The 27,065-nt window shown below is 46.3% G+C and overlaps 1 protein-coding gene and 1 long non-coding RNA gene across 2 annotated transcripts in view; one reads left to right on the forward strand and one right to left on the reverse strand.

The window, feature by feature from the left end:
• The window catches only part of LOC115543897 (uncharacterized), a 979,736-nt gene that overhangs the window by 3,724 nt on the left and 948,947 nt on the right, over positions 1–27,065 (forward strand). The gene's annotated exons all lie outside the window — the stretch shown is intronic.
• On the reverse strand, positions 831–2,227 carry LOC115543899 (uncharacterized). The gene is made up of 3 exons (XR_003976772.1): positions 2,145–2,227; positions 1,484–1,621; positions 831–1,162 (listed from the first exon to the last, which is right to left on the reverse strand). It is a non-coding gene; the product is annotated as an uncharacterized LOC115543899 (long non-coding RNA).

Consider the following 27,065-nt stretch of genomic DNA (forward strand, 5'->3'; position numbering starts at 1 on the left):
ATTTGTTCATCCATCTTTTCATTCTCTGTGCCAATATGTTGGTTTATATTTTGAAGTCATTAGAGAGCAAGCTAATAGATATATATCCCTCACATGGAAGTTGTAGCATTAACCTCCTTATGCAAGACTGAGATGATTGCTTCTGACTAGGTTGTGGTGTGTTACCTGATATATTATAGTTAAAGACTTTGGATAGTGCTGGTGCGATCTCTCCGGAAAAGCCTTCATTCTCCCGGTAACCAATCCATACTAGGGGACTTCTTGTTTTCTTTAGTATATAATAATAATAGATTCTATTAATATAGCGCTTTCACACACTCAAAGTGCCTAATATAGCATATAGCATATAGCATTGTTATAGGAGGTTTTTAAATTGTCCAGTAATTATCATGGTTAATAGATAACCACCTTTATGGAGCAGGACAACATAAAATACTCTCCAGCGATTAGGAATACTGCCAGTAGTGATAGTTAAAATAAAACTAGTTATTGAATTAGATATAATAGGGGCATCCAGAACCATAGCCCAGCTTCTAGACGTCAGCTCCTATTCACTTTTTCTTGCCCATTTTAAGAGCATCAGTGACCTCTCTTTCCATGAAAAGATAGAAGGAAAAATCTTCATTTCTTGCTGTATAATTATTAACATTTATAATTAACACATTATCTAAATAAATAATAGTTTGAATGGGTTTCAAATCAGAAAAGCAGCTTTTAGAAAAAGCAACAACATTTCTACAAACTAAATTGCCTGCCAAAATAAAATTGATCAAAATGCATCAATGTCCATAAAACAATATGCAGGAAATAATCAGCCTTTGCTCTCCTGATGCTTGCAACACAGGAATTCCTTTAATTCCGTAAATTATGAGAACCAGAAGTTATTTTCTTTGCCGAGATATCATTGAAGACTGATTATGAGGATTATTTATTTATTATAAATTGACCAATCTGCCAATCGATCAATAAATAAATAAATTGAAAGCAATAATAGATTATACAATATTCCTAAAATGCATTTATATGGCATAGACTGTCATCTATTTGTATCAACTAGATGCAACATTACAATTGTCCTTATCATTGCAGCACGAGCGTTCAACAATGTCGGGAACTGAAGCCTCACATTCCTTTGTAGTAGCACATCTTCGAATTTCACCGACTGCAAAGAACGAAATATATGAACAATTCAATATTCAAAACAAACAATGAAAGAATAATGGAAACTAGCATTAATTGCATGAACAGTACACAATATAATTTTTTTTATGTGAAGTTGCATTTATTTATATCTTCAGCAAAATATGTATCTGTTATGTGAATTGTGTGCAATGCAACATGTATTCAATATTTTAGGTGGAATCAAACATAAAGGCCACATCCTAGTACAGCCCAATGTTTGGACGATGAAATAGATTTGTGTGTGTGTGCATGTTTATGTATTCATTAATTTAAGGAGAACGTAATTTAAACTATTTCTCACAGGCTGGCTTGTTCAATACAATCCGAATACAATGGGTGAACCGTCCTTCACACATCACCGGTTGAATATCATCCTCAGGGCAGCTTGGCTGTTCTTCAGAGATGCTTGTACAGTTTAGACATGTCAGTGCTTGGACAGCTGCAAAAAGCAGAAGCCATTTTCTCAATTGCAAAATGATCCCAATGTGTTTGAGTTTGGCAAAGTTACATGAAATTCTACAAATTCTAAACACAAAATTATTTATCCATAAAAAATGGAAATAAATAAATAAATCCACTTTGTGACTTTTCTAAACAAACCAATTTTCTTACTTCTTACTAATGATTATCTCACCTCGTCACCTCCCATATAATCCATAATTTGGATTATCTGCATAATAATTTAATACTTGATTAGTAGTCAATTGTCCGTGTGCCTCAGAGGAAGTCCCAGTCAGTACTGTGATCCTTGTATATTACTGTATTTCAGTAAGCCTTAAGTGCACGTAAGGGTTGAGGCTACATTTTTCTACATATTCAAATATACATTTTAAGAGCTGTACACCTTGCGTATGTCAAAGTGTTTTAAGGTATATTCAATCATACATAATCAGGCCATCCAAAATAAGACAATCATAATTTGCTGTATGGAAAAATACTTTGAATACTTATTAAAAACTTACATTGAACACACATTAATCCTAAAAGTGCACCCAATATGAAAATTGAGGATGCCATCTTTTTCACTGTGAAGAAAAAATTACATAATGTATTTAGAATTAGATTTATCAGCATTTCACTTTTATTCATCAAATATAGAATGGTCTAAATCTCCTTATTTGTTGTAAATTTAGTGGGATTATAATATAAAATAAATGTACAATGAAGAAAGAAGTTTCTTACCCTTTCCTTTACAGATTGTGATCTCTGAGCTATCCTCCTCTTTTATATGCCTTCTGACAATACCCATTTCAACATTCAGGTCAACAACAGGTCTCACAAGTATCACATGTCCTCCTTTGTCGTGCCTTGGACCATTTTGCAGTATTAATGACGACATGCATGTGATTGTATAACTAATGACCTCATTTTCAAACTGGCAAATCTTTGCTGTGATTTGTTTGTGTCTGTTAATAGCGTTATTTTAAATATTGCTTTCAAACAGAATCTGTAATTAAATTTAGTTAGTTAGGCCAATTTTAACGTTTTAAATAGATTCCGTCCTCAAGACAATGCAGTGCTGCTACTCCGTTAACAAAAAATATCAATCTCACATTTCCAACTTAGCTAAAGGGCTATTTAGAAACCTCTTACGTGATCATTTCCAAAAAGAGCTGGCTGGCACACAATAGTTCTTTGTTTGAGTGTTCCATGTCACAGGGAAATGTAATAGCAAATTTTAGATCACATGACAGATAACACTTTTTTCAAAAAGGTATCTTTACTATAAGTAGCTATATTAAAACACATTTTTAAATTAAGCATTTATTCATCCTCTAATAATTTCTGCACTTTAATGGCATGTCAATAACAAGATAGCCTGTTAGATGGCCTGTTATCTTGCCACCTTATGCCATTACATGTTTTGAAGCATTTCCAAAGTGTTTCTGTCTTGTAAATTTGTTATATTTTTGTGGTAAACGCCTATAGTCTATGTGGGCTACGTGAGATATCAAGACACTGATATGGGGATCCTCTCTGTATTTTACATGTTTACAAACAATTGGAATCGACATCTTTTGAGCACTATTGTCATGTTCTGTCTTTGTCTTTATTTTGTTGAGCGTTTGTTCAATCCCTGTCCACCAGATGTTGTCAGACTTTTCCCCTCCCTTCACAGATCATGCCACTCCCATCTGCTCTGCCTACACCACCGCCTACGGCGCCTTAGCAACGCTCTCTCCTACATCGCCGGCCTCCTTAGCACTCTCTCCTACATCGCCTGCCTCCTTGACGCTCTCTCCTACGTCACCAGCCTCCTTAGCGCTCCCTCCTACATCGCCGGCCTCCTTAGCGCTCTCGCCTACATCGCCTGCCTCCTTGACGCTCTCTCCCTACGTCACCAGCCTCCTTAGCACTCCCTCCTTAGCACTCTCTCCTACATCGTCGGCCTCCTTAGCGCTCTCTCCTACATCGCCTGCCTCCTTGACGCTCTCTCCTACGTCACCAGCCTCCTTAGCGCTCCCTCCTACGTCGCCGGCCTCCTTAGCGCTCCCTCCTACGTCGCCAGCCTCGTTATCGGTGTCTCCTACATCGCCGGCCTCCTTAGCGCACTCTCCTACATCGCCGTTCTCCTTAGCGCTCTCTCCTACATCGCCTGCCTCCTTGACGCTCTCTCCTACGTCACCAGCGTCCTTAATGGTCCCTCCTATATCGCTGGCCCCCTGAGCACTGCCTCCTACGTCGCCAGCCTCCTCAGCGCTTCCTCATAAATCACCTGAGCGCCTTCGCCAGCCTCCCGAATGGCTCCCCCTATCTCTCTGGTCCACAAAACTGTCCCGGACACTTTTTCAGTCCCTGACTTATCCAGCAGAGCAACTTTGCATGTTAGTAGTCTTTCTAGCTTCCAGCAACTTGGCCATCCACCTGAGATCTCCTGCTCTGTCTTTGTCGTGTTTTGTGTGTGTTTGTGTGCGTGCCTGTTCTTTGTGTCTTTGTGTGTATTTTTTTGTTCCTTTGTGTGTGCGTGTGTGTGTGTGTGTGTGTGTGTGTGTGTGTGTGTGTGTATGTGTGTGTGTGTGTGTGCATGTGTGCTCTAAAAATGAGGTCACAGTGCCAATTTGAATAAATTCTAAGCTATGGCCTTATGTTCAAAATGAGCGCCAATGGTGACAAATGCATATAAAGGGCATTGGCTTTTTACCGATGACTAGGATTCACTCAGAATCTCTTGGGGAGATTTAATGTCATGACCCCTAAAGACATGTTGCTACCAATTGTCGGAAAAGGGCGTGGGGTGGTCGGCCTGGGGCCGTGCCAGGGCTGTGAACACCTTGTGTGACTGCTTGCAGTCCTAGTTTTGTTTAGTGTTTGTTCTCCCCATGCAACAGAAAACTTTACCAAAAATGTAATATATAACAGAATCTTGTTTATTAGTTTTCTCCAGGTTATGTTATCTAGTTCCCCTTTGTTAACCTTTTGCCTGCTGTGAACCTGTCACAAGGAAGCATTGACCCACTTATGTCAACGTTTCCCTTACATTATGTATGGACAATTGCTTTTCGGGGAAGGGGTGGAACTGTGTTGAAAGGCTGTGTGTTACTGTATTCTCGGTCCAATCTGCTAGAGAGGAGGCAGGTTAATGCAAACATTAAATAGATTAATTTGCTACAACTGTTTGTGTGTGCTTTTTTGCATTTAGAAGTTTCATCTGTCCTAGACGAAATATCTCATAAAGGAATTGCCACAACAATCTTGGATCTCGTCTGGGATACATTACCTTTCAATTCTATAGAATATTACTCCAAGACATGTTAACTGTGCATGGCTGGACACTGGGTCCCAGATCTCTACCTCATCAAGAGATGGCCGTACACAGCTTACTGGGGTGAGAAGAGGGTGGCCCTTGAAAATATATTTATGTTTTTTCAATACGGTATCCCGAGGGGAAAATAATAGATTACTTCTCGTGAGCATGAGCATGAAATGTTTTTGTCGAGGTCTGCTGTAAAAAGAGGGAAAATTTGAGTATCCGTAATACACTACAGTGACCCTTCTATGCATTTGTTGTTCTGACAGATAGGGTGCACTGTACTATCTGCGCACAACCCTTCTGAAGTCGAAGAAATATCCCAATTGAATGGCTATGGTTTGTGTAATAAAACACGGAATGTCCAGACACAGGTAAGTTGTTACTTCTGACTTTATCCAGGAGCTCTCGGGTTCATGTCCACAGCATACACGTGAAGACTCACGTGTATGCCCCTCCCACTGCCGTAACACCCACTAGAGTAAACATCAACAGCTACGTTACGACAGCCGTAAAGCAGAGTACCGTAAACACTCTAATACTCTGACATCTCCCCTTTTTAGTTCTACTTTCCTCAATAAAGTAAACAGATAAACATTCTGTAAAGAACAATGCTATTCTGTAGCAATAAGCAGGACCACATTAAACATCCTGTGAAATGTAAACAATGTCATTCTTCATTAAATATCAATAAACGACATTCAACCCTTGGTCTGTCTTCTGTAGTACTTATATTCAATAAACCTTTAGATTATCAAACGATTATCAAATTACTTTTCACTATAAGATAACAGTTTGCATTCCTGAACTCTTTTGATATTAAAACACATCAGTTTATAACATTCTATGGAACTCTTTTTCTTTTTATGTGGCTTTACCACCTGGAACTCTTTTATGTGGTTTAAAGGTTACCACACCTGGAACTCTTTCCCCTTCTTCCCCCCCAAAGGCCATGAGTGCGAGGACATGTTAACTCACAAGTCCAGTCTGATGACTGGCTTAGAGATCCGTCCAGACCTGGTCTGTGACAGATTTTCAGCACCAGCATGCATGCTGACACTGGAGTCCCCCTGCTGTCGATTGATGTCCGGATTGTCCGTGCAAACAGGTAAGACAGGTGCTTTGCCTCCAGGCGGCTGTGGAGCAGGCATCTCCTGCAGGTGGCGCCGGTTGCGCCTGAGTCTTGCCCCCTGCTGCGTCTGGATGATGTAAGAGCGTGGCGTGACACTCTCAGCAGTCACAACTGCAGGAGCTGTCCAGGATTTCTGGTGGTCCAGCTTGGTGAGGACGTTACCACCAGGCTGAAGTGGGGGTAGGGGTCTGGCCCCATGGCGTCTGTTGTAGTAGAAGGCTTGCTTCTTCTTCTCTGCCTCGTCCTTCTGCCTGATGCGCTGCCCGTCGGGCCATGAGGGCTGCAGGTTTCTCTCGAGGGTAGGCAGTGTCGTTCGAATCTTCCGGCCCATTAGTAGTTCAGCTGGGCTGGCTCCAGTTGTGCTGCATGGTGTTGACCTGTAGCACATGAGTGCGATGAGAGGGTCGTTCTGTTTCAATATTCGCTTTGCGGTCTGCACCGCCCTCTCTGCGTGACCGTTGCCTTGTGCGTTGTGTGGGCTTGAGGTGACGTGTTCAAAGTCAAGCTCACGGGCGAGGTCTTGAAACTCTGTGCTTGTGAACTGCGGCCCGTTGTCGCTGACGACCACATCTGGAATGCCGTAACGGGCGCATATAGCTTTCAGCTTCAGAGAGACATGAGCACTTGTTGTTGTTTTCATGTGCAATATCTCGATGTATCTCGAGTAGTAGTCTGAGATGATTAAGTAGTTCTGTTTATTATGTTCACATAGGTCCAGAGCTATGCGCTGCCATGGTCTGTCGGGGAGCGGGGTAGAGATCAACGGCTCCTTCTGCTGTGCTCTTCTCAACTCACAGCAGGACTGACATGACAACACCTTGTGTTTCAGTTGTGAGGAGATGCCGGGCCACCAGACAGCGGCGTTTGCCCTGTCCCGACACTTTGAGAGCCCTTGATGTCCGTCGTGGATTCTCTCAAGGATGTCTGCCCTCAGCGTCCCTGGTATCACGATGCGGCTTCCTCTCACGACCATCCCGCCATACTCTGAAAGTTCATCTCTCATAGAGAAGTACTCACGTATGTTGCTTGGTACTTGGCATGCGTGTTCTGGCCAGCCGGACCCAATGTACCTGATCACTGTCTGCAGCTTCTCATCAGCTGCAGTAGCTGCTCTGATGTTGTTCATCTTCTGTGGGGTAGCTGGCACGCTGTCCATGACTGCTGCAATGTAGCACTCAACCTCAGAGTGTGTGTCTCTCCCGTCCTCCGCGTTGCTCAGAGGGCTCCGTGACAGTGTGTCTGCCACAACAAGGGTCTTCCCCGGCGCATACGCAGCCACTGGCTTAAAGCGCATGAGCCGCATAAGAAGTCTCTGGCACCTTAATGGAACGTTGTCTAAGTCCTTACTGTTCATTAGTGGGACCAGGGGCTTGTGGTCTGTCACAAGTTCAAAACTCTCCAGGCCGTAGAGGTATTTTTCAAACCGTTCACAGGCCCAGACACTCGCCAGACACTCTTTCTCAATCTGTGTGTATCTGGTCTCTGCGTCTGTCAGCCTCCTTGAGCAGTATGCGACTGGTTTCCAGTTTTGTCCATGGAGCTGCAACAGCACGACACCGAGCCCATAGCTGCTTGCATCAGCTGAGACAGCGGTGGGTCTGTTGACGTCATAAAACACTAACACTGGCGATGTCATCAGTAGCTCTTTTAGCTTCTCAAAAGCTGTGTGTTGTGCGGGACCCCAGGTCCAAGCTGTCTTGGACCGGAGCAGCTCGTACAGTGGCTGGCCCACTGTGGACAGGTTCGGCACATATTTACCTAGATAGTTCACCATGCCCAGGATACGTTTGAGCTCGTGGACGTTCTCTGGTGCAGCGAGCTCCCGGATTGCTCGCACCTTTGCTGGATCCGGCCGCACGCCTGTGGCATCGACCACCTGGCCCAGGAAGTTGAGCTGCTCTTGTCTGAGCTTACACTTTTCCTTATTGAGCTTGAGCCCAGCAGACTTGACTCTCTCCAGGACCTTCTGGAGATGGAGGTCGTGCTCTTCCATGTCCTTTCCATACACAACAATGTCATCCATGTAAACTGAGACGCCCTGTAGGCCTTGAAGTGTCTCCAACATTTTCCTTTGGAAAATTTCTGGGGCGCTCGTTATCCCGAATGGTAAGCGCCGGAAACAGTACCTGCCAAATGGCGTAATGAATGTGGTGAGTAGGCTACTCTCACTGTGCAGAGGAATCTGGAAGAACCCAGAGGCTGCATCAAGGCTGGAGAACACCGTTGCTCCACACAGCTCCGCTGTAATCTCCTCTGGTGTAGGTAAGATGAATCTCTCTTTACCTGTTCATTTAGTTTCTTAAGATCCACACATATACGAACCTTTCCGTTCTTTTTGAGCACGGGCACCATGGGGGCGCACCAATCGGTTGGCTGGGTTACCTCCTCTATGATGCCGTACTCCTCCATGCGACGATCCTCCCTGATCTTGGACGTCAGCGGTATTGGGACCCTGCGCGCAGTCTGCACCGCGTACGGGGTGGCGTTGTCCTTGAGCTGTATCCTCACAGGCTCCGTCTTGAGCGTGCCATGCTCTCCAAAGGCACCATGGACCTCCTCGATCCGTTTCACGAGGCCCATCTCAGCTGCAGTGGATCTACTGAGTAAGTTGTTGACAGACTTTCCTCTAATAACATACACTGGGAATGAGTATGAGTTCTTCTTGTATGTGGTGTTAACTTGAAATTGTCATTTACAGTCTAATTGACCCCCTGGGCTGGTCAAAAATACACTAGTCTGCTTCAGTTCTCTCTCTGGAATGAGCATATTGAAAGTCTCTTCACACATTACACTAGCATCAGCCCCAGTATCGATCTTAAACTTAACAGGAGTTGCACCCAGCAGAAGTTGCACTGTCCACTCATCACTCGCGTTTGCATTCACTGATCCCAGGAAGTATTCACTCTGCTCATCTGCCTCTGTTACTTCCCTCACCGCTTTGGTTTTGCACTGGCTCTGCCAATGTCCGTTCCTGCCGCATTTGTTGCAAGCTGAATTGCGAGCGGGGCATCTCTCTGGATCCTTGTGCTCTGTTTTCCCACACCGGCTGCACTTCCTCCCGTGCTCCGTCTTTCCCGCTCTCTCGGCGTTGCGCTGCCATTTTATATTCGTCTTCCGCGCGCCCCGCACCTCTTGTACGGATGCCGTGGCTGCCATGGCCTCTGCTGCCTGCGCACTGATCTGCATGTTCACTGTCTCTGACTGGCGAACAGACTGTATAGTCTGCGCCAGTGTAAGATCCGCCATGAGCTGCAATTTACGAGACTGCTCTTTATCTTAAATCCCCACCACGATTCGGTCCCGAATATTTTCATCTCTACCCTCCCCGAACTCGCAGTGTTCTGATAAATCATAGAGAGCCCTGATGAAAGTCTCTGCCGGCTCGCCAGGCCGCTGCACGCGCTGGTGGAAAACAGCACGCTCATGGATTACATTCCGCCGCGGGAAAAAGTACTCGTCGAACTTCTCCATCACTATATTGTAATTATTCTGGTGTCCTGGGTCAGTAAAAGTAAACGACTTGAAAATATTTTCCGCTTCACTCCCCATTGCGTACACCAGGGAACACACTTGTACTTCACCCGACTTCTTGTTGAGCTCCGTAGCCGTCCGATATCTCTCGAACCGCCTTTTCCAGTCGGTCCACTCCGTCGGTTTATCAAAGCTAAAACTCTCCGGTGGGTTGAACTTCGCCATGATTTACACTCTTTGCAAAACCACTGGCCACTTCTGACACCATGTAATAAAACACGGAATGTCCAGACACAGGTAAGTTGTTACTTCTGACTTTATCCAGGAGCTCTCGGGTTCATGTCCACAGCATACACGTGAAGACTCACGTGAAAAGCCCCTCCCACTGCCGTAACACCCACTAGAGTAAACATCAACAGCTACGGTACGACAGCCGTAAAGCAGAGTACCGTAAACACTCTAATACTCTGACAGTTTGTAGCACGAAATAAGTCAGACACTCGGCTCTGGGACACGTTTCAACAGATCACAGAGCACAATACATACAAGAGCACTATCTGCTGCAAAAAGTATCCATAATTCAAAGCATTGACCCTTTGTTGCATTTGTGGTCTGACATGGACTTAACGAGGGTACACTGTACTATCTGCGCACAGCCCTTCTGAATCTCTCTCTCTCTCTCTCTCTCTCTCTCTCTCTCTCTCTCTCTCTCTCTCTCTCTCTCTCTCTCTCTTTTTCTCTCTCTCTCTCTCTCATTTCATTTAGTCCAGAAACCACCGTGATGGTGAGTCACTTCAGCCATACAGAAGATTTTGGGTATAAAAAGGAAGAAAAGAGTGCCAGAAGGAAGCAAGGACTAAGAAACTTAAACTCAATCAACTAGAGGCCATAGAGAACCCCAAGCCCATTCTTCCCATCAAGGACAAAGGAGGCCCCACAGGAAGGGGAAAACCAAGGAGCAGAGTTCAGGGACCCAGACAGGCCTGCTTCCATTGTGGCGCCATGGATCATTGGGCTAGATATTGTTGCCAAACAAAGGTCAATGACAATTTGGTGAGTGGCGGGCAGTTCGCACTTATCCGTGAAGTGACATCATCAAGAGGCAGAGGTGTACGGGGGCATTCAGACCGACGACGGGACGCAGGAGCAGGCCAGGTCCAACGAGAGGGTATGTTGACCCAAACCCTGCCACAAACATCCAGAATTGTAGTTTGAGTGTCAATACGTACACCACTTTCAAAGGATTGTTATATGGTTCTGCCTAGCCTTACTGATCAGTTCCCATAAACAAACATTATTGTAAACTATAAAGATACAATCTTTCTAGTCGAGACATTCAGTGTTGTCTTTCAAGGAATGGATAAATGTAACAGAATTGAGTGGTTGTTATGTACATGTGGTTGGAGCGGGCAGAGATTGAATGTGTCATTTGCACCGACAAAGGACTCACGGTTACCTCCAATGCAAACCCTGTGATCAAAGCTCGCCCAGATACTTTTATTGATGGGACTTTCTGCCAGAAGGACCGGGGTCAATAGCTGACATAACGACAACAGATGTACACCACTGCATGCAGAGTAAGCTACAAATATTACCTGCCCACAGATAGTTTGCATTGGACTGCCAATAGGGTATTTTGATGGATAATAAGCAAGGTTTGTGGAAGTATAATTTAAAGAAGGAAATCAGATTTTATTGTTGCCAGTGACCTATTCTGTCTGACTTTTGGTCTTTGAGGTTGTTATGATTTGCCAGGCTCAACACCATATGTAACATTAGCATAAAAAACGACATGACATAAGCTGAATAAGGTTAATTTCTCCCCCGCCACGAGGCTGATACAGTTGGAGGTGGAGCTTTCGAAACCCGACACTCTGTAAACCAGGCCAGAAGAACACCCAGTAATCCCAAGAGGCAGTTCATGGTGTTGCACTTGTGTTCAACTCATTGTAAGATGCCGGTGTTATACTGTCGGTCCGTGTCATAATTCAACAAGTCCCAATTTTCCCAAGATTTAAAGAAGGAATATGATGCAGTGCATCCTAGAACCCACTGTTTTAAGGAACCTGGGGATATTAAATGGTTTTCTGTTGTCGAACGAACACGTTCTTAAGCATACCGCTGGATCGGACATTGATGACAAAAAAATTAAAATTAATGATGGGTTTCTTTGAAACGACGGGCTACTGTAAACATTGGATACTATACCCTGACTGACCCAACCCCAGCAGCAGACGCTGTTTTCGTAGAACTTAAAAAGGTTATGGTCCCACCTACTTTTGGTTGAACCGACGATAGACGCCCCCATCACACAGACTGTGGAGATAGTGGTAACATGAGTAACATCAGTTATATTCATAGACAGTGGCGTTTCTACATTAGGGGCAGGTGGGGCAGTGCCCCACCAGACCCACGAGATGGCGCTGTTGAGCAGAAGGCTCAATCCATTCCTACTTCGTGGCAAACTATATATATATTTTTATATGCAAAGTAGCGTACATATTTGTGTGAATAAACTTGACTCACAAGCATTATTGCCTTGTTTTGGAGTAATTTGATTTGTGTTTTCTACTGCCTGTGTGCTTGCTTGAATGAACGTTATGTCTATATTTCCGTTTCCTGTTTCCGGAGGGGCAAAGACCCACGCTGCCCCACCGTTACCATAGAAACACCAATGAGCGCGAACCACACCGGCCAAAGTTAACATTGAGGCTAGGGGCAATTTCAAATTTGCCCCTAGACGTTAACTGCGTAATCTACGTATTCTACGTAATGTAGACTGGGATAATGCGAAACCCGCGAGAACTCTACCCTGAGACTAAGCAAAAAAAACATACAGTGAGAGTGAGATCAGGAGTTACAGGAGACTTACAGAAGAGTTCGCTATCGGTAGATTTTACACAATTTTGAAAGAGTTTTTTAATTAATGAATAACAATGAATAACGTAGATTATTTGCTGAGGGTGCAATTCAGCACATTGCCGCAGGAAGAAAAATTAGAAATAAAACGTTTGGGACCACACAGACCAGACGACTTCATTCTGAACAAGCCTGGTGAGAAAACGAACCGAAATTTCAAGATGGAGTGGTTTGAAAGAAAGACATGGCTAACTGCGAGCACAACAAAAAAAAAAGTGGAAATACCACTAACGCAGACTAAGTTTGGACCACTGATGACTTTAGAGACCTGAAGCATCTGGCGGAAAGAACGGTAAAGCATGAAAGTAGCAAAGCTCATATCAATTGCGCCATGAAATTGGGACTATTGGGACGGGTCAACATTATGGCACAGCTGGACAGTGCTTATCAGCGGAGCATTTTAGAGCACAACAAGCAGGCGGAGGAAAACCGATATGTACTGGGGAGACTGATATCGTGCCTAAAGCTGTGTGGGAAGTGTGAACTGGGTCTGCGTGGTCACGATGAGTCAGCCGACTCTGTAAACCCAGGCATTTTTAGGTGCATTTTTGAAACAATGTGCGAGGGCGACACCAGGCTGAGACGTCACTACGATTCGGAGCCTACGTTCAAGGGGACATCAAGCACCATTCAGAACGAACTCCTGGATTGCATGTTTGAGGTCTACAGGTGTGAGGTGGCCAAGCAATTGCGGGACACCCAGTTTGTAGCTGTCCAGGCGGATGAGACCACTGATGCCTCATGCAAATAGCAAATGGTCATAGTCCTGAGATACATGGTGGACAGCAGCGTCACAGAGCGGTTTCTTGAGTTCATTGAAGTGAAGGACAAAACTGCCATTGGCCTTTCTACTGCTATGAAACATGTCCTCGACCCACTGGGACTGACTGACAAGCTCATAGCCCAAACCTATGACGGGGCAGCGGTTATGCGTGGCAGTGTAGGCGGCGTGCAAGTACTTATTAAGGAAAGCTACAAAAACGCAATATTTGTACATTGCTACGCACATCAGCTGAACCTAACTCTGCAGCAAGTATGTGCATCCAGGATCAGTGAGCTGAAGGTGTTCTTTGCTGATCTGTCTGGATATGTCACGTTCTTCTCCACCTCACCGAAAAGAACGGCTGCTCTGGCAGAGACATCGGACAGGCGGATCCCGCGGCCACCCGGCACCCGATGGAATTTTAAAAGCAGGACTGTGAATGTGGTATGGGAAACTCGCGAAGATATACTGGAGTGTCTGGATAACATTCGCACTAAACCAGGATGTGACAAGGTGTCCATCAGCGAGGCATTCGGCCTCTCCATTCACCTGCGGGACCGTACGTTTCTCCAGCTGCTGGAGTTCTTTGCCAGAGTTATGCCAGAAGTGGATGTTTTGTATGGCATACTACAGAAAAGAGAGATTGACGCATCTGGGGTGAATCGTGCAGTGGAGAATTTCAAAGTGCACGTGAAAGAAATCAGAGAGAAAGCAGATGAGATTGGTAACCAAGCCAGTGAGGAGCCGGGCACATCAAAGCGCAGGAAAACAAATACGCCTGCCGTGATGAAGGAGGCCTGTGATACGATGATTGCGCAAGTGGAGGACCGGTTGTCACAGAGTGACCATCTTATTGCCGCACAACTGGTGGACTGCACACTGTTCCCAAAGTTTGTTAAGTCATTCCCGGAGGCCCAACTCGCCTGTGCTATCAAGCTCTGGCCCACAGCTCTGATGAACGAGGGGAAGCTGCAAACTGAGCTGACTCTTTTTTACGGACACACTGAGCTGCACACAGGGAAATCTGCACTGTTGCTGTTCAAGGCCATTCACGACAACAACCTGCAAGAGGCCTTGTCTGAAACCTGCACTCTACTCAGCATCATCATCACAACCCCCATGACGTCTGCGGAGTCTGAGAGGAACTTTTCAACGCTGAAAAGGATAAAGACTTTCACTAGGAACACGATGGGACAGAAGAGACTGAACGCCCTCTCCATGATTTCTATTGAAGACACCTTCATTAATGGACTGCTGGATTTTAACGACAAAGTAATCGAGAGGTTTGCTCAAGCAAAGAACCGTCGAGCCAACTTCCTTTTTAAGTGATCGGCATTGGTGAGTCAAAACCTTTTTTATTTTATTTTTTTTAGCTGAAGGAAATCGTCTTTTTTGCTTAATAAATTATGGAAGTTATTGAAGCTATGTGTCAGTCTAATTGTTTGACTTTAATGCTATATTATAGTGCGTACCATGTTGGCGCTCTGAGATTCTTTGGAACGAATGGTGCGTTTAAAATATAATACAATATTATTATTATTATTATAGGCATCTTTGCCTATAATAAAAAAATGACATCTTTGTGTCGTACTGAGCGCTAAAGCATGTGAAATGCATTTGAAATAGGATGTCTGCTCCCTGCTGGCACTCAAAATGCAGCCCATAGTATACCTGACTGGTCTATATACGTAGGCCTACTGTTATAATAATCAGCTACCTCTATTTTTGTGACGTAATATGACGTCATATAAATTTGCCCCACCAGAAATTTCAGGCTAAAATCGCCACTGTTCATAGATAGTATATAAAATGGATGTAGCATCCGGCCAGACGGAATGACCAATAGGAATGAACGCAGACGCGGTCAAGATGACGGAGATAACATCCTAATCCTGAAAACTAGCCTCCGAGGTGAGATGAGGGTCAGTGGCTAGCTGTCACTCAAGAGGCTGCGCCCCTAATTATTCATACATTTTAACCTCCAAAAAAATAAAAACTAGCGTTAACCCTTCCTTTTACAGTCCCCTAATTACTAGGTATTTACCCGGTACATACATGGTAAATCATAGTGTATTACTGGGTAATTACAATTGGTAATAAGAAGGTAAATACAGAGGAATTATCCGGGAAATTATAGTGTATTACTGTGTAATTACCACTGGTAATAAGAAGGTAAATACAGAGGAATTACAGCTGAAGTACTAAGTAAAACCTCCAAAATTACCCATCGACTCAACTAAGTACCATGTAGTTGTAACTGTTTTAGGTTGGCAGGACTCTACAGTGCGCCCATTTCACTCGCATTTGCGAGCGAATGTTTCGGCGTGCGAACGAGAAAAACCAAACAGGAGCACACGTGCGAGTGACTTCTCCACAGCGCACTATAACGCGAAGGGACGAAACGATTCCATACAAAGCAACGATTCCATTTGCAGCGCGACACTTTTGCCAGGCACGGGCGAGCGCGTTCACGTGGATTTGCAGCACCCCACTTTTGCTCGAGTTGAAATATTTAAACTTTGCCGCGACATTCGCATGATGACAGCCAATCAGCGTTCAACAGTGTGGGCACTGCGTGACGTGTGTAACGTAACAGCCACTCAGTTTTCAACCGGCCAACCGTTCCCTGCAGTGCAGTCCGGGGTGAACCGCAGAATGGAGGAGAAAGTGATTGTTGCCGTTTGCGACTCCCCGAGCTCTATATAGAATAGTATATAATATAATTGTATTGTATTGTATACATAATTTCATGGCCAAAAGCTCTGTGCGCCTCCGGGTGGCCGTAGCGCGGGAGGCGCTACGGGAGGGTTTAGCGGGGTTTGTTTACCTACGTTGCTATGGTTACCAGTCTTGTGTGTTCCACGGTTTATTAGGTATCTAAATCGCTGTCTAATCAATACTTCATTCACTGCCTCTTCCGTGGTCATTACAATATTATGAATAGACTGCGTGGAGAAAGTTAATGCTGTTACTGTAGTCTATAAAGTCTCCAAATTCAACCCCCGACTGGTTGAAGGATTTCGGATGGCTAGTTTATGATGCTAAGAACATGAAAATGTTCTGTACATTTTGTAAGGAAGCCCCATTGGCAATGGCAAGCTCCTCTCTGTTTATAACGGGGAACCCTAATATGAAACGCGATGCTGTGGTGAAACACATCGAGTCCACTACGCATTCTCGCTGCCCCTATATAAATCGCACCCAGCCCAATAACCCTGGTACGGTGGAAGCCGAAATTGGTGCTGTTTTGTGTAGCATAAATGTAATCTTGTCTATTTATTTGTCTTAATTTTGCTTTACTAAGTTGTTGCTATTGGTGTGTGCAATTTCTGCACGCTAATAAATGTTCTTATCAAAAACCTATTGTGCCCCCATTTTTTTTCCCTGTGCTCCTAAATTTTTTAACTTAGGGGCACGAGTGCTCCTGAAAAAAAAAGTTAGTGTAGAGCCCTGTAGGTTGGTAATAACTCCGATATTGTGTACTTCCTAGGAAATGAGGCGACCAATTCTTAGAAACACCTATTAATTCAAGTTACAATTGTAGTTATCTAAGGTTTATGTTGGTAACAGCCCAAGTTTAATGATGTACTATCTAGAAATTAGCATAGTACTTTCCAATAAATTACTTTTTCTTAGTTATTATTCATAGCTACACCCATTTAGAAAGGGTTTATTCGATTTACCACTATGGAATTACTTACCTGGTAACAACCTCCGCAGGAGCAGTTTTCCTCTAGTGTCATGGTACATCTTATTAAATACTGGGTACGAAGCCGTTTGTTCTATGTCGTATAGGCTTCGCCTTTTAAGGCTATCACTATTGGGTTATCCCTATGCGTGAGCCGTAGCACTGAAAAATGTGTAATCCCCGCCCACCAACAGCTTGGGCCTGTGTCGGTATTATGCTGCGCTGCTGGTGGACGACAGACTGCCCAGTGCCGACACTGCCGCCATTGCTGAATGGGCCGACGACTTTACTGTCCCGCTCGACGATGCCCTCTCTCTTCTTGTGAGCTCGGAGTCGGACGACTCCGACCGTGACAAGGAGGGGGCGACTCCCCCGGCTTCCCCTCTCCGAATGGAGAGGCCCGGGGCAGCATTGCCCGTCTCTGCCGCCACCTCAATTCCAGTGGTTGGAGCTTTGGTGGCAGAGCTACCGGGCAGTATCGCCAGGGCAGCCGTGCCCATGCCTCACTCCCCCCAACGCCCGGACCAGCTACGTGGCATCTGGGGGCTCGAGGCCGCAACAGGCCCTACCCGTCTCAACCCGATCTGGCCGTTGTTTCCCGCCATCAGCCCGTACTTCAGTGGGGCTGCGGCGGAGCCCGGGAGGCTCGGGGCCCCGGTGAAAACATTTATCCAGGTCACGAAGACGGAGGGTCTGACAGACCGGGTTTACAGGGCGGTACCGCCGCTGGATCCCGCTCTGTGTGCTGTCTTTGGAGTGAAGCCGGGGCTCAGCGACCGCTGCCCCACTCCCAAAGACCAGCTGACGGCCAAGCTTACAGACAGAGGGCATCGTGTATGATGAAGCAAGAGGCTGTTATGAATAACATCGCCCTGCTGGCGCATAGCATCTCCACCATGGCGGCTGACCCTCATCGTCTGGCCGAACAGGCAGTCGACGTGGTGAAAACCGCCGGTGTCATCCTCTGCCTCTGCTCCACCGGCGCGGTGGCAGCGGCCCGGATGGCGGCATGGCAGCACCTCATACAGAGGAACCTGTGGCTGCAGCAGACCCCGGGCATCCCTGAGCCGATGAGGCGACAGTTACTGGAGTGCCCCATCAGCCCGGACGTGCTGTTCCGGCTGTCATCTATGGTGGATGACATGCAGGCCGCTTCCGAGGAGGCAGAGGAATTCCGGAGACACGTCTCCCGCCATCTGCCTCCACCCGGGCAGCAGCGCTCCGCTCCAAGCTCCCGTCGCCGCCATAGGCCCCCGGCAGCCACTGTTGCGGCGCCGCCGTCAGCGCCTCCTCCTGGCCCCCAGGCTTACCAGCCCCGCCCGCCTCCATCACAGGCTGCGGCGAGCGGCCAGCAAAGGCCTCGGGCAGCGGGTTCATGGGGCGATGTCCCGCCCTACAAGCGCCGGCTATTACGGGGCGAGGGAGAAGCTTGTGACAGCGAGAAACACCTCTTTACTAAAGACGGCTGTTTTCTCCCCACACGGTTAACGCCGGAGCCTACCGGCCCGGCCATAACTGTTTCACACGCATCCCCCCCACATATAGGCAGGCCGCCAATAAACCTTGTATTATCAATCGAGCCAGCCCTACATTACTTTCCCCTCACCACGTCATGCCTGGCATGACATGTGGTGAGACGGCCGCTAAAACCAGCTCTCTGTCTACGAATGACACGCAGCTCGTTCACAGTGTCAGCAATCTGCTGCCAAGTCACAGTGTTATTCCTCCTCGCGTCCCAACGCTCAGGAGAGAGGAAGCTACACTCTTGTCACAAGCTGAGCAGGCAGGGCATGCCTCTGCTAATGACACACATACCCAGCCCTTTCGGGCAGAGCTCCCCATGGGCTGCGAGCAGAGGCGCCGCATCCCATTAGGCATACCAGGAAACTGCCTGGGGCCCCGCAATTGTTTGGGGGCCCCGGGCCACGGGGGGGGGCCCCTAGAGCCAAAAAAAAGAAAAAAAAATCGCTCCCCCCCCCCCCCCCCCCATCAACAATCGCTCCATACACCCCCCCCCCCCCCCCCCCCCCCTCAACAATCCTCTGCCTAGGGCCCTCACACTACCTAGAATTGCCCCTGGCTGCGAGGAGGACTGCTCCCCTCGCAGCGGCGGCAGGGGCTCAAGCGTGGCTCGTTTACATGACAGCCGCATCAAAACAAGAGGCTGCACAGCCGCTTTCAGAGCATTACTCAGAATGGCTGAACGCATGCACCCTGGCTGTTACGCGGCTCAAACGTAACAAAGAAACGGGGCAGGAGACAGCGCGAACAATCCACGTTTCTTCATTTAATTGTGTGAAAAGCATGAATCAAACAGATCTTGACAATCATAGTGCATCATCGGGTGCAACGCCAACTTCACCGAAAGTTTGACATAACTTTTATGTCGAGTGGAAGGAAGTTCGATTCTATAATGGGCAGCCAACTGTATTAACCGATCCTACGCATTAAAGAGAGCCCTGGAGGGTCCTTCAACAAACTTTTCAACAAGTGACGTCATCCTTCTATCGATTAACGCGTCACACCAGCTGATCAAAATCAGCCAAGACTCTGCAGCAGAACGAAATCCGACAAAACTCCACCCAACCAAACAATGAAAACTAAACAGAGAAGCCCACTAATAACATAAGCAAAGACCATTCCAATTTTAACCAAATTGTATTAACTAAACGCGGATCTTCAAACAGGCCCGTGGTGGGATGAATTAAGCACTGAGCCCGTAGGTATCGCAAAACAACCAGAAAACTGGCGATTCCACCAAAGCCTCGGAGTGCGCCCGAGACAAATGCTCTAGCCACAGAAACTGTTCAAAAATAATAAACCACACGTCCCACAAAATACGCAAGCCTGAAAGGAATAGTTAATGGCCCCGCAAATAGATCGCTGAACTTACCATCTCTCATTGTCCGACATTCCTGTGCAGACAAACGTACCCCGCAGCCTAATGCAACCAAGGCGCAGTTAACACAAACACCTGTTTCACGGCAGAATCATCGAGTTTGGAACGAGCCCCCATTTGTTACGCGGCTCAAACGTAACAAAGAAACGGGGCAGGAGACAGCACGAACAATCCACGTTTCTTCATCTAATTGCGTGAAAAGCATGAATCAAACAGATCTTGACAATCATAGTGCAAAGCACAAATCAAATATCCCGCCCCGCGTCTCTTCAGGCCAGGCAGACAAAAAGATGGGATTGGTTCACCTCAATAGATTTGAAGGACGCCTACTTCCACGTCACAGTGATCCCACAGTGCTTCACGCAACAGGAATGAGAGTACTGTTCTACTTGGACGATCTGCTTTTGATGGCATTTGGAATTTAGGCTTCGCCATAATTTGGAAGAAGAGCTCCGACCCCTCCCCTCACAGAGTGTAATGTATTTGGGGGTAGAACTGGATTCCACTGTAATGAGAGCACGGCTCTCACAGCAGAGGATGGAGACGCTGTGGTCTCTCCTCCGCCACTGTTTCCCGGGCAGCGTCATGACAGCCCTCTCTGTCATGAGGCTGCTGGGCATGATGTCAGCCGTGTCCTGAACAGAGGGGCCGACATAATGTCGAGGGGGGGTCCCCAACCAGGAGACTGGACTGCACCACGATCTGATCAATCAGATATGGAGCGAGTTTGGGAAGGCGGGGGTCCACCTATTCGCCACGCGGGAGAACACACAGTGCGAGCTGTGGTTCTCTCTCAGCGCGAAGGACAATCACCCACTCGGGGTGGATGCGTTCGCATACAGACCGTGGCCGAACGCACTCCAGTACGCTTTCCCACCCGTCCCCCTGATTCCCCAAGTCTTGGACCGAGTCCAAGAGGAGCGGCTGCATATGATTCTCATAGCACCCCAACGCACGAGTGCACCGTGGTTTCCCTGCCTCCAGCGTCTGCTCTCAGGGCCGTCGAAGGAACTCCCTTGGGGGCGGGACGCTCTCTCACAGGCAGGGGAGGCAATCATAGATTACCCAGAGATCGGCCAGCGCTTGTGGGCCTGGCCGCAGAACGCAAGTGCCTAGAGGGTCTCGGCCTCTCCCAGGAGGTCGTACGGACCATCCAGGGTGCCAGAGCTGACTCCACCAGAGCGTGTTACTCGGCTAAATGGGCGGCTTTCCAGAAAACCTATAACACCCAACTTATTAAAATATCCGGATTTAATCGGGCTCTCTCCCATAAGTACAGTTAATAGGACGGGAAGAGACAGGCTCTGTGAGCCCCGGTTAGCGCAATGCTAAAGAGCAGCTCTACCGGAGCATGCCGCCTCAACAGGTGCAAGTTAGCCTCCGGTTTGATATTCACCGGATATTCGGTTTACTACCCAAACGGATTCATCAACACAAGTGCAATACATTACGGACCTAGTATGTTGAGGACAGTTTAGGACACCGTATCGCGAAAAATCACAAACACTTGTTGTCACTATCGATGTCTGTGCAACAACGTCATCTACGTTCTGGCTGCTACCTGTTTTAGGGACCGTCAACAAATTAAAATCACAGACTGGTGGCAGAGACGTTACCATGGAATTGTTTCAGGAAATTAATCACACAAATATATTGCATTATAGTTAATCATAATGCAGTTAATAGTTTAATATTCGACAAAAATCGACTAAACTATGTTTAAAACTATTAATTGCATCCCGTTTAACAATAATGCAATATATTAGCAAAGTTAGGCCACGTTCACATCTAGCGTTTTTTGTAATAAGGAAATGTCGAGCCGAACGTTTTTTCAACAAATGTTAAGCTTGCTGGTAGTTCTACCAGGAGGACTCAAATCACGCGCGGCTGGCCGCCAATCACCAATCACCAGCTACCAATCACCTGCCTACACCTGCTCTATAAAGAGTAGTCTAACATATGTCTTTGCTGCTCAGGTCTTCGTTCGACGCATGCTGCTGCTTTACTGTGCTTCTGATTATCTCGCATATCTCGTCGCTTAGTTGCTACGTCGGTTAATACACACCAAGAGGTCATAACTTCGGATTCGTGCTGGTCGGCCTACTACTTCTGGTCCGGGCAAGTGAGCGCAGAAAGCCGTTAATTTCGGTCCCCGGTATCCTCAACAACACCACCAAGAAGTTCCCAACACGGACATCCGCCTGGTTCTACAAACCCTCGCCGAGTTGGTGCAAAGCATTTGGCGCCAGGATGGACGCCGTCGAAACACCATGCGGAACTCCCGGACGGGTCCAGGCCCCCAACCCGCTGTCGTCAGTCGCCACGGCGCCTTTCTACTTCCAGCAACCATCAGGCTCGGCTTCCTCCGCCTTCACAGGCTACGCACCTGGCACGTGCCCTGCTACCATGGCTATTGCAGTCCCCGCGTTAGCCCCCGCAGCGTATTCTCTCTCACAGCTCTACCAGTCCAGCTTCAGGATGCGGCTCCCTCGGTCGGGTTAGGGGGTTTCTTCCAAGGGCAATGGTTTGCTGAGAGATGGCCAGTCGAAGCTGGCACGTTTGCCCTCGGGTCGAGTCGTCTGCGCTGTTCGAGCTTTACCCTATCGTAGCAGCTAGCGTTCTGTGGGGCAAAGCATGGCGGCGTTAACGTATAACCATGTTTTGCGATAACAAAGCAGCGTCAAAACGGCTGGGAAGGTGGTCTTCCACAGCATACGGATTTTACATCCGGTTGAATTCGGTGAGTTCGTTGCACACGTCGGTGTGGTACAACACAGAACTCTACGTTCGCAATCAAAGGTTCATAATTATCTTTATACCGTGTACTAAAAAATGTGTAAGTTTTCTCTTCATAACGCCACCTCAAGCGTTTTATTAGCCGTTTTCTGTTATTACTTTTTGCTGGAGAAGGAGGGGTGGGCAGCTGAAAGGAGTCGTAGCGAGACATGTTGTTTCGGCATGGCATTCGAGAGGGCCTAGTGCACTGTTCGGTTAACTTCTTGTGTCTGAGGTTTTTCACTTTAACATGAATGAAGTTGATGGGTTTTAGGCACTGTGGTAACTGAATATCACTAAGGTTTTTATTGACGAAGGGACTTTTAGATTGGTTCAGCTGCTGCTCACTAACTCTCACGTTCCTCTGCTCGCGATGCGATTCACATATCGATCAATTTATTCAAAAGATCCAAAGACAAAGAACAGGTACATTATGGTATAATTTTATATTATTTTTTATAGTCTTATTGTTAATAGCTTCAGTCACGTTGGTATTTAATTTTTCATTTGCTCGTTTAGCTATGTATGACAGTTAACAATGTTGGTGTATTACAATTATTTACGCGTGTAGGCCACTCCAACTCTCGATATTTCAAATAGATTAGTGTGCTCTCTCAGAGCTGGGAGATTTCATCCTTATTTTAACATATTACTCGAGACGGTGTTTCTCACAGCGTTCTCGGGTTCATGCGTTCTCGGGTTCATGCGTTCATGCGTCCATGCATACATGTCTCCTACTCAGACTTTTCCCCTACACAAGGTATTTCATTTTTCATTTGCTTGTTTAGCTATGTATGACAGTTAACAATTTTGGTGTATTACAATTATTTGTGTGTTGGCCACTCCAACTCACACTCGATATTTTGAATAGATTAGTGTGCTCTCTGGGAGATTTCATCCTTATTTTAACATATTACTCGAGACGGTGTTTCTCACAGCGTTCTACGGGTTCATGCGTTCTACGGGTTCATGCGTTCTACGGGTTCATGCGTTCTACGGGTTCATGCGTTCTACGGGTTCATGCGTTCTACGGGTTTACGCGTTCTACGGGTTTACGCGTTCTACGGGTTTACGCGTTCTTGCGTTCATGTGCAAATGCGTACACGTCTCCTACTCAGACTTTTTCCCCTACACGGGGCCTGACTTTCGCCGATGTCACCTTCTCTTTCTTGCAAGGCATTTTTCCATCTAAAAGCGATAGCCTAGGAGCAGCTGTTACTATTATCATTTCAAGAATCAACAACTCTCTGTCCTTACGCTTCCATGTTCCTTTATCTCAAGCTTCGGCAATGCACGTCCCCGAATCACCTGTTTATTTGCGGCCTGCCAATGCCTCAAGGGTGGTTCAGAGTCCATCTCGCGACGGTGGTAGAAGGGTGCGGCCTACCATCTCCCCTCTACACTCAGTGGCGCCACCATGGGGTGGCGAGGGGTGGCTACTGCCACCCCAAAATCATTCTTTGCCACCCCATTTGCCACCCCTAAGACAATTTTTATTATGCATATTTATTTAAAATATATAATGTAGTCTAGATTATATTATAATGTAGTCACAGCGTTCTCGGGTTCATGCGTTCTCGGGTTCATGCGTCCATGCATACATGTCTCCTACTCAGACTTTTCCCCTACACAAGGTATTTAATTTTTCATTTGCTTGTTTAGCTATGTATGACAGTTAACAATTTTGGTGTATTACAATTATTTGTGTGTTGGCCACTCCAACTCACACTCAATATTTTGAATAGATTAGTGTGCTCTCTGGGAGATTTCATCCTTATTTTAACATATTACTCGAGACGGTGTTTCTCACAGCGTTCTACGGGTTCATGCGTTCTACGGGTTCATGCGTTCTACGGGTTCATGCGTTCTACGGGTTCATGCGTTCTACGGGTTCATGCGTTCTACGGGTTTACGCGTTCTACGGGTTTACGCGTTCTTGCGTTCATGCGCAAATGCGTACACGTCTCCTACTCAGACTTTTTCCCCTACACGGGGCCTGACTTTCGCCGATGTCACCTTCTCTTTCTTGCAAGGCATTTTTCCATCTAAAAGCGATAGCCTAGGAGCAGCTGTTACTATTATCATTTCAAGAATCAACAACTCTCTGTCCTTGCGCTTCCATGTTCCTTTATCTCAAGCTTCGGCAATGCACATCCCCGAATCACCTGTTTATTTGCGGCCTGCCAATGCCTCAAGGGTGGTTCAGAGTCCATCTCGCGACGGTGGTAGAAGGGTGCGGCCTACCATCTCCCCTCTACACTCAGTGGCGCCACCATGGGGTGGCGAGGGGTGGCTACTGCCACCCCAAAATCATTCTTTGCCACCCCATTTGCCACCCCTAAGACAATTTTTATTATGCATATTTATTTAAAATATATAATGTAGTCTAGATTATATTATAATGTAGTCCCCCCCCCCCCCCCCCCCCCCCCCGGCCAACAATCGCTGCCCGGGATGTTTATAGATTTGCTGTGGCCCCCATTGGCCACCCCTGGAATAATCTTCTGGAGGCGCCACTGTCTACACTGGCCACTCCTCCCGGATTGGAGCGGCAACCACAGCCGCTGAACAAGGGTTGCCGGTCGCGTCTATCAAACGGCTGGGAAGGCGGTCTTCCACAGCTTACGAATCCTACATCCGGTTGAATTCATGGTTCTTCCTCCAAGCGCACACGATGCTCTAACGTCGGTTAAGGCAGGTTTATCACGTTTGCTACTACAGCTGTTTATGGCGGCCTGTTTCCATTCTAGTTTTAGTCTTGGTGTCAAGGTGTCATTTTTGTTTTTATTAGTTTAGTCACGTTCATACTCTTTCCAGTGATATCGAAATTCCGTTTAGGTATTATCAAAGATACAAGTGCTTAGATTTGTTAAATAAGGTAAACGGTCGAAAATTGATGTCGTTATGTCTCAACAGTTGAAGTTCCAGTTGGACAAAATAACGTATTACAGTTTATCGCCTAGTTTAGGTCAACGGAAATGAAGACATTTTAGCAGTCTTATTTTGTAAAACACTTTCAGTCTCGTTTGTATTCGCCAACAACATTGCACTACGTATTTAATTATAGTTATTGTCATATGACCAGCATTGTTCTCCTCACGCGATAAAGGTTCGTTGATGACGACATTTAGTCATAATTTTCGGTGTCAAAAGCAACACTATTTGCAACTACTGGTGGTGGTGGTGGTTATCAGGTACTAAACTCATAAAGCAAAATTTTGCTATATAACTCAAGGTTAACCTGCAGCAACCCCGGCAAGTTTGACCACGTCGGTGGATCATCTAGAAAACACTCTTGAGTTCGGTGTCACGTTGGTGGCATATCATGGAAAAAATAAAACTCAAGGTTCGCAGCGGCGACCCCGGTGAGTGCGTTGGCCAAAGCGCAGCGGTAACAACTCGGGCACTCGTAACTATGACCACGTCGGTGGCACGTTATCTATTACTCATGGTTGACTGCAGTAACCCCGGTGAGTGCGTTGACCATGTCAACGCACAATTGGGGCACAGCTCAGGCACTCGTGAGTTTGTTGCACACGTCGGTGCGGTACAACACAGTACTCAACGTCCTACATCCGGTCGAGTTCAAGGTTCTTTCTTCAAGCGCACACGATGCTCTCTAACGTCGGTTAAGACAGGTTTTACACGTTTGCAACCATAGCTGTTTTTGGCGGCCTGTTCCTTTCTAGTGTTAGTCTAGTCTTGTGTCCAGCTGTCATTTTAGTTTTTATTAGTTTTAGTTACATTCATACTCTTTCCAGTGTTATCGTAATTCCATTTAGATATTATCGAAGTTGCAAGTGCGTAGTTTTGTTAAATAAGGTAAACGGTTGAAAATTGATGTTATGTCTGGAACAGTTGAAGTTCCAGTTGAACAAAATAACGTTATAAGTCTTTATCGCCTAGTTTAGGTCAACGAAAATGAAGAGACATTTTAGCAGTCTTATTTTCGTAAAACACTTTTTAGTCTTGTTTTATTCGCCAACTATATTGTACTATGCTTTTAATCACAGCTATTGTCACACGCCCAGCATCCACGTTGCGTCCAGTCTCGTTTTTCTCACGCGATGAAGGCTTGTTGATGACGACTCTTAGTCATAATTTTCATTGCCAAAAGCAACACTATTCTGGCGGCCTGTTTCCATTCCAGGGTTATTCTAGTCTTAGTGTCTAGCTGTTATTTTAGTCTATTCGTTTTAGTTACGTCTATATTCTTTCTAGTGTTATCGAAATATATTGCACAATGTATTTAACTACAGTTATTGTCACACGCCCAGCATGCACGTTGCGTCCTGTTTGTTTTTTGTTTGTTTGTTTTTTCTTTCTCACGCGATAAAGGTTCGTGATGACGATATTTTGTCATTATTTTCGTTGCTAAAAGCGACATTATTTGCAACTACTGGTGGTGGTGGTTATCAGGTACTAAATTCATAAAGCAAAATTCGGTTTCATAACTCAGGTTAACCTGCAGCAACCCCGGCGAGTGTG

Source organism: Gadus morhua, chromosome 5 (genome assembly GCF_902167405.1).
Source record: "Gadus morhua chromosome 5, gadMor3.0, whole genome shotgun sequence".
Taxonomy (NCBI): Eukaryota; Metazoa; Chordata; class Actinopteri; order Gadiformes; family Gadidae; genus Gadus; species Gadus morhua.